Below are 13,636 nucleotides of genomic sequence, written 5' to 3'. Positions count from 1 at the left end.
TCTTTCTTTCTTTCTTTCTTTCTTTCTTTCTTTCTTTCTTTCTTTCTCTCTTTCTCTCTTTCTTTCTTTCTTTCTTTCTTTCTTTCTTTCTTGACTTTCTGACTTTCTGACTTTCTTTCTTACTTTTCTTTTTTTTTTTTTTTTCTAAATGTCCTTTTTGAATTGGTTTCCAGCTGATCAGCCACCATGTGTACAAGTGTGTTGGGTTAATCCTCCCCATGTGCAGAACTTTGCGCTTCCCCTTACTGAACTTCATGAGAATCCTCTCTGCTCAGATCTCCAGCCTGTCCAGGTCCCTCTGAAAAGCAGTGCAACTATCTGGTGTACTAGGCATTCTTCCCAGGAAATAAATTGTGGGACTAGAAGAAACCATAAGCGGATATGCAAAGAGATTCAAGAGGTCTATTACCAGATCAGGAGGTCTATAGAAGATACACACTACAACAGCACCCAGGCTAGTCTGCCCACTAACTTTAGCCCACAAGTTCTTGCCTGGCTCCTGACAGGTCCCAAAGCAGAGTTCAACCCATTTTGGCTGTTCTCTCACAAAAGGGCAACTCCATCTCCCCACCTTCCCAATCTATCCTTCTTCAAAAGCTTGTATCCTTCTATTGCAGCACTCCAGTCATGTAAGCCATACCACCAAATCTCCAGGACCCTAATGAGGTCACACCCCTGTAACGTGCCAACAGAATTCTAATTCCTCCTCTAATTGTGGCTACTGGGGGCTATGACATCCAAAGTTCCAAATGTGCTGCTGTACATATGCTACACTGTGTGTGCTATGAGCAAATGCTCCATACTTGCTTTGGTAGAAGCTCGGGATTTTAGGAACAAAAATGGAAGTTACTCATGTTTTCCAAAAGTTGGCACACATTTTTTTAAACTACTGTACTAACCTAGGTGCGTATCTGCTTATAGTTTTCTCATTTCACTCATTTGTGCCTGGGTGAGTTAGTCAGTTCAAAGATCTATCCACAAAATGCAGCTGCTTTACTGTACATCTGGTTAACAACTATATTACTCCCTTTGGTTTTGTGAATGTGAAGATTTGTACAGCTCTTTCCACTCAATATTCAGGTACAGACTCCTGTAGGAAAAGTGTTTATAAGTTTAATATCTTGTTATAAAGAAAGTAGAATGAGAAAACTGCTCCAGAGAACAATCCTTACAAAGAAACTATGTATCAAAGATGACAAATAAATGAATGTGAGATCACAAGGGAATAATGTGATAAAAAGTCTAAGGCAATCCTTGGATGTACAATCAGGAACACACTGCAGAAGCTACCTTTGGATACATCTTTTACAGGACTGTCGCAAGACTAATTGCATACAGATCTTATGTCCTCATTTTAAGGAGAACTCTTTAGGATAGTACAGTAAAGAGCCACAGAGATGACTGTAGGTCCACAGAAAATTATTTTGTGTAGAGCCAAAGAGCTCTGTCTATGTATCAAAATAAAAATAAAAATAAAAAAATAATATTGAGGTTTGATTTGGTTCTAGGATAAGAGTACCTAAGGAAACCAGGTACCAAAGGGCTCTTCAAAACCAAATCTCTTACAATCAAAATCAAATACTAGAATCTCAGTCCAATGAATTAAAATGAAGAACAAAGAAAAAGTTTTAAGCAAGGAGTAAGGAGTGAACTACTATCGACAGTGGTAGATTTTCCAACATCTAACATTTTCCTAAGAATACTGAACTTCAAGATGAGATGTTTTGATCGAGTTGAAGTTATACTTGATTGTTGGAGGAATAACTTAGAAATTCAATGCTTGTGACATCCATCAGGGATATCAATGTTATGACCAAATGGTCCCTTAACAGAGTAAAATAACTTTGTAATTTCAGAGCTCACAGTCAGTCAAGTCTACCCGTTTTGTAAGAATTTGGACCATGAGTCTAATGAAGTCTTTGCATTTCCAAATATGATTTAAAAGCATTAAGTCACTCCTCAAAGATGATAAGCTCTGGAAAACACACAGCTTCAGATATTTGATCTCCTGAGAAGACAGATACACAAAGAATTTCTTACATAGTCATATCAACATTTCAGACAGGAGTTTTTCAAAAGACAGGTTGTTTGGTTCTTATACTTCAACTCTGTGATTCTGGTGTGTGTCAACTGCATTGTCTGAGCTTTCTGTGACATGCATGCACTGTAGATACAAAACACCTCAGCTCAAGCCTTTCCTCTTGTACATGAGGAGAAAACTGTGCATCAGAAATTGTTTCCTCTATTAGAGATCAACTGAGAGGACTCTGTACCAGAAAAGCCTATTGAAATTATTTTTCCATTCCCATCAGTGGAAGTATTTTTCCCTGAAATCAGTAGCAATGACATTACTGAGTATCAGTGAAGCGTGGCAAGGACAATGAAGCTTTCAGAGAACACTCTTCTTTTAGCTGCACTCACTGGGTAATGAATGTTAGTGTTCTTTGCCAAAGGGCATGGCATTTTTTGCAGCTCTCATTTCAGTAATTCTGCTATGATACTTGTGCTCATTTAAAAAAAAAAAAAAAAAGCAAGACAAGTCAAAATATTATAGGCTATATGAACGGTGCATCCCACATAACAGGATTGACTGAAAAGATGTCACTGAATGCCACTATTTATTAGTAGCATGGCTCCATGAAAGAATTATTATGTAGGATTTTTGTTCACTAATTATGTGCTAAATTACATTAAATTATCACAGTAGTGCCTCGTAATTACAGTTATTATGACAAACACCAAACAAATGAGTAAAGGAGTGACCTCTTTCATTTGAAAATAGGGAACATAAGTCTCTCACCAGTGCCAGCTTTCTGAATATGCAGCATTAGTGTCAATTTTCATTTGTGATTTGCAATTGGAAGGGCTTCTTCAATTAGCTTTTTTAAAGCCCACTGCTCAGTGAACGTCTCCCCTGTTTAGCTTACACAGGAATGGATAACACTGCTCCCACTGGCTGTCAGTCATTTCTTCATCCACCTTCCCAGTGGCCTCCCTTGCCTACGCAGTCTATGGCAAAGCATTCCAAAAGCCTCCTGAAGCCATCTCTCAGAATCTGTTTTTCAAAACCACATTAGAGTTATCCAATGTTAAATGACTTTTTGATTTTAAATGAATTTTTGATTTTAAATGAATTAAATTTTAAATGAATTTTTGATTAAAGTCATGTTTTACCTTTTATACCAATATCTAACTACTAAAAATCCAGGTTAAGTTTAAACTCATATTTGCCTACAGTGCAATTCTCATATCTTCACCTTTATCCAAAATACCTAATACAAGAGTTTGTCACAAATAGGATGCTAACTTAGACAGCCTGTGGATATAATTTATTGTGGTAATTTTTATGTTCCTCTGTCCCTTCAGAACTTGCCAACAAGGTTCCCCCATGCCATATCTAATCCACTGAAGAGTTAACAAGTCAGACTTATAAGAAATCAACGAGGAACCAGTCACCATTCCTACACAGCTTCCACCATTGGCTTGCCAGATATACACAAAACACATTACCTTTCCATTCTATTCAATGACTATTAGTAACATGATGAATAGTTTACTGGCATATTTGTTTCAGGGAATTGTGAAATTCCAATGAATGTGTATTGTTCCTACTGTTGAGATAAGGTTAGGTCATGTGGTAGTTACTAGCACAAATAAAAAGAATGACTATATGTGCCACACGGCAGTTCCTGAATGAATATTCCTTTATTGTAGGCACAGCAATGTTGTTACTTGACTGACCAGTCACCATTAACAACCACCCCAGTTTGAACTGCAGCTACACAGACAGTAATTACTGGTTGAATATAAAACTAACCTGGAAGAAACTTACTCAGCACAAGCAAAAAAAAGGTAAGCTAAACTCATCAGATGACATTTCTTATTAAAGATTTTGCAGAGGATCAACTAGATAAAAATCTAGCCAGGCTGAATTATATGCTCAGAAATAATACATACTACACATGGCAGGGGTATTTTGAATATTAGATTTTTTTTTATTTTTTTTTCTGAGAACCAAAGACTGGATGTCACGCTACAACTACTTTGAAATTTTGAAATCTATTAACCAAGTGCTTTCAACAAATACTCAATCCTCATCTAATTCCAGAGACTGTGAGTACTTCTATGCTTTAACAAAATTTTAATACAATAGTAAATTCCAGTTACAGGGCAAGTTTTATTTCAAAGTACTTTATAATCCATATGCACATGGGCGTATTTTTGTCCACTCTTCAAACACGGTTCCCTTTTAGCCTCTATTGGCTATTCAGACAGCACTGCATCATGGTTTTAGAGCAGGAAATGTTGAGGCTGTGAAACAAGTCTGGCATTTAACAGTATAAATCAGAATTTGGTGAAGATTCCAAGGCACGGTATAGAGAGCTTAAATAGAAAGCCAGCTGCCTGTACTCTCAGAGAGGAAAGACTTTGCTTTCATTTTATTTTTCGTCTACTTTGTTGTTTGTCTAAATGACAGCAACTCTTGAATGGCAGTACCCCTTAAAAACATGTTGAACTGAATCAAAGGAAAGAGGATCCAATACTGTTTCCTTCAGTGCCTGATTTACCCATTCAAGATTCATTTAGCTACAGATCTGACTAATTTTGCTTAATTCATCAAGATAGAGCCCCAGTTCATTGGCTCCAATCTATTTTGATCTACTATTTACAGAAAGAAGAAATCTCCTTCTTCCCTGTTCCTCTGCCCTGTGCTATACTGACAATTTATTGTGATCACATTCTTCAAGTTGTCAGCATCTGTAATATTTTATTTGTTTACAGGAAGATCTCTCTGAAGCAGAATAAACAGAGTTGGCCAGAGCTGACCAGAAGACTAGCTAGGGAATAGCTGGGGTTAAGTGGTACGGTTCCTATGATAATCCCATGTGGTATATTTGATATCTATTGATCATCAGTTTCTCTGAAGTGTGTACCTTTTATCATCCTCACAGAATCCCAGTTGGTACACATTAAAAATGCAGCCCTATGTCACTATTTTGTCTTCTATAGGACTGAAAGGGAATTAGACTTGTGAATAATAGCTAAATCCAACAGCACGCTTCATGGGTATACTGTAAGGTTGTATACAATACTCCTTATGCACATGCATACAGTTTTTCAGCTTGCTTATCTTACGGGTAGTGCCCTACTGCACTGAACTTGGCACACCAAGTCACTTCTCCTTCGAGAGATAATCAATGTAATTTCCCACTCTGCGGAAGTAATGCATTTAAAGATATGTTATTATTCTTGTAATAGAAGACGTAACTGAAAACATACCTGGTATTTCACTATCATAGTCAAGATGAGATGACCCAGTCATAACCTCCGTAAACACCATCTGACTCACCACTTTGTTAATTGGTTTCATCTACTCTGGTGCTATCAGCAACAAGTTTTTATGAAGCAGGGGTCAGAGTTACCATGTCACTCAACACTGTATTGCTGCATTATCCTCATCTAAACATGAATAGGGTTCATCCTTCATAGCCTCATTGGTCTATTTGTTTATTTGCAGACCATAATCAGATTACTCTAGTATGTTGTACTGCATACCTTCTTCCAGACTGGAATCAAAGGTAACTATTCAGCTGTCGTTTTGAATAGCTATATATAAAGACTGTTCTCAAGCATTTATAATTTGCACTTTCTGATTAGTGAAATATTATGAGTTATAGAACTCCCCCCAAACCTACATTTGTTCAGTTTGCTCTGCTGTCTGCTGTCTACATCAATCATGATCTGATTTTTTTTTTTTTTTTGGTGAGGGGTGGTCCTTCATTTGGGGACCCAGGAGTTGGACTCAATGATCCTTGTGGGTCCCTTCCAACTCAGATATTCTATGATTCTATGATTCTAATTTATTTGCTGACTTGAGGAAGCTATGGGTCTTTGGAGCTCCAAAAGCTTTTACAGAAGATATTTTTCTAATTCCATGTTTTATTTACTGATAATCTTAGTCAATCCTGCTTACTATCAGATTTTTTCTAAATACTTCCTTTCAGTATCCATACTTGAGTCACAGGTAAGGAAGGATAGTACATACTGCCCTTGTCCACGTTGTCAAATAACTGTTTGCAAAGAACAGTCCATCACTGACCTCATAAAGTAGTTTATTACTTGAAACGTTGCCAGGAATGTCTTTTTGATACTTAATACTGCAATGCCCCCAAAGGACACTACAGCAGCCAAGAGGCAGGTCTGTTAGCACTCAGCTGCAAAGACTAATAAAGAGAAACAAGTTCATTATTGTGCATCTGTAGCAACCCTGTTAATTTATGACCCTCACTTGAGTACTATTCAACAGGCAGTGTGGTGTCCGAGTTTGTGTGACGGTGAAGCAACAGCCTCCAAAGGACTAACCTATCAGTACTGTGAGGCAGGTTTGTTAACAGTGTTGGGGTCCAACTGTGCCGTGATGCTTGAGTTATCGCTCAAGACAGGAGGTGGCAGGGCAGAATCAAAGCATGCCACAGAAAGGAAAATGGAAAACTCACAGATATCTTTCCCATTTGGTACTATTCAGCTGATAAAGGCCCCAGTCCCCTTTCTATCATTTGCTACCTTTCAGAAAGGTTAAATGTTACGGTTTCCCAGCCATTAGCCCAATCAGCAGATATTTCAGGATAACAGAATTTATTTCAACTGACTGGAGGAACACATACTTCTATGCACCAGGCAACTTCAAAGAATATGATGTCAAATAGGGACAGCCTATTTCCAGTGATTTTGAAAAGTTCATAAATAGTAGGGCTATGCAGTCAAATCCAACTGAAAGCTCAGGAAGCAAAACATAAGGACGCTGTCTGAAAGTAGTGCACTGACAGCTCATCAGCTGAAGCATGCTAATGTGTCTGTGTTTGTCAAATGACTGATGTTTTCATAGCAGAAATGACTGACAGAGTGACATTGTCCATCACTTAAAGCCTCACTACCACAGGATTAGTTTCAATAGCTTTAACTGTTGTTGAAAGCACTTCTTCTGTTCCATTGAGAATGACACTGAAATGAATCTAGTTAGCAGTTTTTAGGCCACTGTTATACTGCATTCAGGATGCATTTTTTGTCTGTTTTGTTGTCGTTGTTGTTTTCTATCAGTAGTTCAAAAGTTGTGGGCTTAGAAATTTCCTTGTCTTTCTCCCAAACAATATCAACACAAGAACTAAGAAAACATAATCGTCAAAAAAAAAAAAAAAAAGGCAGAAAAAAAAAATGAGAACTAAACTCTTTGACAGATTTTACTTTCCAGTGTAATGGTACAGGTCCAAAACAGGTTGAAAGGAACTCCCCTATCCACTAACAAATGATAGGTGAATTACACAGTAATGGATATATTTAAGATTTGAAGTCTACCTGTTCTGGAACATCCCTATCTACAGTGAAATGTACTGAGAATTACTATCACACTTTAGGGTAAGAAATCCAAGAAAATAAAGAAAAAAAAGCTTTCATCCAGTTAAAATTGGTAAGGAGGGTAGTCAGATAAACAAAATAAAACCAGAAAACCACTCTTCAAATTGGCCAGGACACCAAGCCTATTGATTTTGCAGCTGTGAACATGCAAAGCCAGAAAGTCAGCGAGAGAGAGATTTTAAATACCACATCCCAAAGATAGCAGGCTCCAACTGTGCCAGGCCCTACAAACACTATACAGGACAGTCATTCAGGACAAACTCAAGTGCATGACTGCTAGGAACTTACACCTTGAACTTCTTTCTTCCAGTACGGTTCTCACACCCCCACTTTTCCCTTTAGAGAGATTTATATTCCTTCACTCCTTAAGTGTCAACCAGGGGTGCAGAATGAAGAACTGACAGCCCAGATGGCCATGAACAGGACAGCTGATGAATTAGAAGTAGTCTGGCTCTCTGAGGTCTGAGGGACTGGGGAGGTAGAGGTTTGTTTCAGCAGGAGGAGAATTAGACTAATCTTGTAAAACCCCAGTTTAATTTATTACACAGATTCACTTTGATCTTGCATGAAATGCAGGGGAAGCTTTGGGGATGCCAGGGCAGTCACTGAACAGTGTCAAAGAACAAAGAGGAATACCTAACTCTTGCAAATACTGACTAGCTTTGACAACAGGAGAAGTGACTACTCTACTTCTACAGATATTTACGATTACTCACCAGTTCTTTTCATTCTTCGGGTCTTTTTCCTTCTGTGTTCTTGTAGCTTACTCTCCCTCTGTTGGACTGATTCCCAAGGAGTGGCCTTTCTGCAGGTGTAGTGTTGTAACAGCTCTGAAATGTTAGTCACCATTTTATCAGTGTTAAAATGTTCTCAAGACTATCCCTCTAAGAGAACTGCCACTCAACACACTATCTAGTAATTCTCTATGATGCAGCAAGTCAGAAGATTAAATAAAACATTCCATTCATGTTGTTCATCTCACCTGTTTTGTACCCAATACTGGAGATCAGTCTGAGGTGTAAGGTGTTCATGTTTACATTGCAACAGGTCAGTAAATCTGCTCAACTTTCAGTAAGAAATGCCTTTGTTTGTGGTTCTCTTACAATACTCTGAACAATGGCCAAAGAACTCTACAGAGATATTTTTAAAGATTCGGTTCTGATTTAACTGATGCCATTGTAAATCAGGAATAACTCCACTAAGCTGATTTTATGTATGATTTAGTTCACATTTGCATGCAGTAAAGATGTGAGCCTTCTGAGTATTTAGGTAGAGGACGTAAGACACACTTATGACAAATCCCAAGTATGATAATGTACTTACTGGAGATACTGATGCCCATGTTATCTCAACTACATTGAGTAGCCCAGACTAGACTCTAAACCCACTGAAATCTCTTCAAATATTGCCATCAATATAACTGACTCAGGATTTCACAGAATACATATTTATTAGGGACTGCTGCTAAGAGAATTCTCATGTGTTTTAAATCACTCTGCAGTGGTGAATAATTAATACTCAGAAAAGGTTCAATATTTCTTTCTGCAAGGAGGCCAAGTCAGCAGCCTACTGGATGCTTCTCAAACATGAATAATCTCCTGTTTCAACAGCATTGCCTGTGCTTGCAGCAAAGAATTCCACACTCTCTCTTCCCTCCTTGCATCTGTAGTTTCTTCTAAGTTTACACTTAATAATGACACTAAAAATGGGAGTTACAGTTACCATATGTGTCTGCACACCAGAGGCAGCTGCTGTCAGTGTGGAAGCGGGAAGGAGGTCGAGAGATCCTGCATTGCCCTGGAAATTGTGGGTGCCAGGAGACAATTTTTATCCAGGAGAGTTTTTCAAAGAGAAGAGCATGGGAAATGGGAAGGGCAATGAAGAGGAACACTTGAGAGAGACAAGGCAAATATTCCCTAAAATTACAGCCGAATCTCCAGTAAATACTTTGCATCTCTAAGTGCCGCTTATGACCAACCACTTATTTTGCCATAGAGATACTCTGTGAGTGGGAGTAAAGCTAACCTCCATGACTGTGAGCAGAGGAAGGCATTAATATGCTCAGTTCAGATAAATTTTGTCTTCTGAAACTGATTAGGGAACCCTTCATTTGATGAGGATTCTTTTATAATTAGCCCTTCTCATTTAGGACACTGACAGCTAGCTTACTTCCTTCAGGTTCAGAATTAATGCCTAAAGTTTCTGTTTTGTAAGTTAAGCACACTCTGAAAACACAGTAAAAACTCCAGTTAAAGTAAAAAACACTGACTGACTTTTTATAGGATTGGAGAGCACAACTGCGGAGAATCCATGCATAATCCAAGGAGACCACCATGCTGCCTTATAATTGAAAGGTCATTTAATAGGGTTTTATCCTGTTATGTGGTAGCTTTTAAATGACACTTGTGTCCTGTTCAAGGCCCTGTCTCTCTGATATGCTGTATTATACACAACAATGTGATGGTCTCTTTGGAACAGTTAACTGTTTTGAAATATATGCTTTCAAGATAACTGCCCTTTTTGCTTCTACTTGTGGCTCAAGAGACATACAAATTTGAATGCTAAAAACAAACAAACAAACAAAAAAACATTATATGTTGTATTTAAAGGGATGGGAGACTAATTACTTGTGAGAAAATAGAAATAACAACCTGTCATAGAAATCTCATTGCCATTATTAAAAAGCATCACAAAATATTAGTCAGCTTTCAGTGACAGTTCAAATGGTGATGAATGTGCCAGAATTGGCTTACCCTGACAAACTAGACTGTTCAGGTACTGAATCAGAGAAGTAACTGCGGTGTGCACATGTGGGAGGGAGGTGTTCCAGTTACAGAGGGAAGATAAAACAATTTGAACAGCAACAAGAAAAACAGTGAGTGAGGCTCCCATTTAGTTTAATAGGATCTTGTGAATATAAAATTACCAAAATATTTCTGCCCCTCAATACACAAGATATCAGGCTATTAAAATGGAATACACTTTTTTTTTTTTTTTTTCTTTTCTCCACACAGGGGTATCATATAACTTATTGTCCCTTAAATAGCCTAGATCAAGATCACCAGATTTAAACACACAATTTACTTTCAATGCTTTTAGATCATAGATTCCACAGGGCACCGTTCTGGGTATGTTTTATAATTACCTTAACAGGTGTAGCTGTATATACGGGCTCCTTGCTTACTTTGTGGTGTTTTTCTGTTATGTCTAAAAAACAAAACCAGATTGCTCAGTTCCACTTCCTTGTTGAGAATACATCAGACGTTACAAAGTCACGAAACAAGATTTGATTACTGTGCATCTAGAGGGAAGCTGGAGACATCCTGAGGTATTTGATACAACCCATGTCCCTCCTGCCTTGTATGCCACAGTCCTTTCCCATTCCTCTGCCTTTGCAGGCCCAAGCCCAGGTCTGTTTGCCTAGACAAAAAGGCTCTTTGGGACATCGTGAGCTGCGCTTACAGTGCTGCAGTCTGTGTGGTAATGAACAGACTTCCAAGCAAGTAAGTGTGCGTTTGGTTTTCATCTTAAAGACTCTTAACAAAAATCTGAATGATTAAAATGTTTCCACCCTCCCCATGGTAAATATTTTGCAATTTTAAAAAATAATATAAAATTGTATCAAAGCAAAATTGGAAACCCAGAAGAAGCAAAGTAAGTCTATGAAGGAGTTTAGTTTTTTTGTTCCACAGCATTAAACTAAAATTAAAACTCTGCAGGGAACAGTAACCGACATTACTATATTTTTTAATTATTAGATACATCAACATATTGATTATATGAGCCTCAAGTGTATTCAGCTTGGTCTGGCTGTTTGGAGTTCACTGCTACTTAACTTGCAGATTCAATGAGGAAAAGGAGGTGTTTCTGAAGCAGGTGATAAAGCTCCAGTAAATTTAGAGCATTCTGTAGATAAGGTGAGAGCAAACTCCAGAGAAAACGAGAGCAAAGTATAAGGCTAAACTTGGCCCTGAGTTCTGCAATGGGAGCTCAGCACGATGATAGAGAATCATATTTTGCCCCAGGTAAATAATAGTCAGTATCTAAAAAATTTTAAAGCCATTATTCAGAGGCAAGTAATTATTGCCTCCAAATTCACTGGAGTTATGCTTGTTTTATGTGGCTGTATTTTGGGCTGGATCTGTCTTCTGAATTCTTTGTCCAGACCCCTGATGCCCTTACCTATCTGTCAGTCCAGTGATTTAGCAGGTATCAGCTTCCAGCTTGGCAGATTCCTCAGGTCCCAATTCAGTCCTGCCCAGACCTTGGCTCTTGCTCAGTGCTTATCTCTGCTTCTACTGTAGAGAGCCCTGAGGTCTTCCTCACTAAGTCATCCAGGCAAATAAGGGTTCTCTCAGCTCACACATCTGTGGTGTCCTTTGCTACCATGGTAAACCTGGAATCACAGAAACACCTGTCAAACCATGCGTGCATTCTGGGTGATGTATGCTAAAAAGGCAGCACTATGTTTCAGGCTTAAAAGTAACAGTGTGAGGACGTAGGGGGAGAAGATGAAAAAGGCCACACTGTCCTTTACCTTGTCAATTCTGCTATGAAAGACAAATCCTTACCTGATCCTACACAGGAAACAGATCAGCCAGTGAAGTGACAAATGCTGCTCAGATAGGTGGAAGAAATAACCAATGACTAGTGCAAATGATCACAAGGGCATACAAAATGAATTTTAGTAGTAGTCTAAATATGAACTGACATATTTGCATGTTATTTCACACACTCCCACAGAAATGACTCTGACTTTAATTATAACACTAAGATTGCACCCATGCTACAGTGAGACCAAGGATGTTCAAATTTAAGGCGAGAACAGTAGGGTCCCACTGCCCCAAATTCACTTTGCTATAAAGGGAATTCCATGAACAGAATGGAAACTCCTCCTGCAGTTTGGAGATGTCAGCAACATCTGAGAAGCATAATACATTGAGTTAGTCCAAAAAGCTTCATTTTCCTTAAAATTCCTTTTTGTTTTAATTTGCTAATTTTCTCTCTTATTCTGCCACCTGATTTTGCCACAATTCCAGCCAAATTCCGGTTCGAAGAATTCCATTTTGTCTATCTTATTTCTTCCTCTAGAATCTAGAACAGCTGCAGAGTTTTACCTAATAGAAGCCTGCATCTCTGAGAAGGTATCTCACAGGTGAGCTGTAAGAAAATTGCATTTATAAAGAAAATAAGCATCAGAAAAAGGATAGCTTTTATTTTGCAATATATACCATTACTATTTTTCTAAGCTTAAATTAATCAAGTTTACATGGTATTGATTACTGTTACCATAGGACCTGACAACCTTCTTTCCTATTTTATGGCTTTATTTTAGTGGCTCTCAAATCTACAAGTAGTTCCTAATCCTATGTCAAGTGACTTGCAAGTGGTCTATTGAGACACATTAAACAATTAAAACATGAAAATTTCAGTCAAATGTTGCAGATGAGGTAAATGTTATCCAACAGAAACTGCAAGTGTTGGTACTAATTTGGGGGCCAAAAGGTCTGGAGAGTTTTATATCAGTAAAATTCTGACAGCTTCAACAGGATGCTCCTGATTTATGCTGGAATAAATGAAAAATTAATCACCTTTCCAATTTATTACCTGAAGAAAGGCAAAATAATCTATCTTGTAATGTGTGGCTCACTATATTCTCAATCAGAAAAGTCGTCCTTGGAGTAATCCAGTGTAAAGCAATGCCAAACCTCAGCACAGCGTTAAGAAAGAGAAAATGTGTCTGCATTGCTGACCAGATGTTATTCCAGTTGCCTCCCCAATGAAGAACATCTTGCTTTGTTATTGCAAGGTCACTCATGTTTGTTACAGGTTTACATACACTTGTGTGTAGCCAAGGTGTTGGAGCAGATCACTCTTGGTGCTTTGTCCTCAGTGTGGTGAGATGCATCTCCTTTTGAAAACTGTAAGCTCCCTAGGCTTATGAATGTCACAAGGCCAGCTGCAGGAATTGCGGGATCACTGGCACACCAGCATTTCACCTCAACACTTCTGCCCCAGCACAGAAGGCACTTTCCTGCACACAGCTAATGAGCTTCTGGGAGCACTGGGAGCTCCATGGGACCCCTTCAGCTATGGGGCTGCCTCTACACCAGCACTGCTCTGCTGGCACCTGGCTTCTGTGCTCCTTGCACAGCCTGTGGCCCAGGAAGGAGCCACACACTGCCTTAGATATAACAGTGGACATCAGACGTTTTTTTAAAAA

At 38.5% G+C, this 13,636-nt stretch overlaps 1 long non-coding RNA gene across 2 annotated transcripts in view; it reads right to left on the bottom strand.

Moving 5' to 3' along the window:
* The window catches only part of LOC118167897, a 45,805-nt gene extending 33,641 nt beyond the window's left edge, over positions 1 to 12,164 (bottom strand). Inside the window, exons 1-3 of one of the 2 annotated variants that reach the window (XR_004751283.1) lie at positions 11,985 to 12,164; positions 11,596 to 11,809; positions 8,130 to 8,243 (exon numbers count right to left, since the gene is read on the bottom strand). This is a non-coding gene — a long non-coding RNA (uncharacterized LOC118167897). Of the gene's footprint in view, positions 1 to 8,129; positions 8,244 to 8,395; positions 8,431 to 11,595; positions 11,810 to 11,984 lie in introns of those variants that run through there. The other variant, XR_004751284.1, reaches the window with a different exon arrangement.
* Between the last annotated feature and the right edge of the window lie 1,472 nt (positions 12,165 to 13,636).

The sequence above is a fragment of the Oxyura jamaicensis genome, chromosome 5 (genome assembly GCF_011077185.1).
Source record: "Oxyura jamaicensis isolate SHBP4307 breed ruddy duck chromosome 5, BPBGC_Ojam_1.0, whole genome shotgun sequence".
In the NCBI taxonomy this organism is placed as follows: domain Eukaryota; kingdom Metazoa; phylum Chordata; class Aves; order Anseriformes; family Anatidae; genus Oxyura; species Oxyura jamaicensis.
Note: the sequence above shows the minus strand (reverse complement) of the source record. Positions and strands in the feature narration are given on the sequence as shown.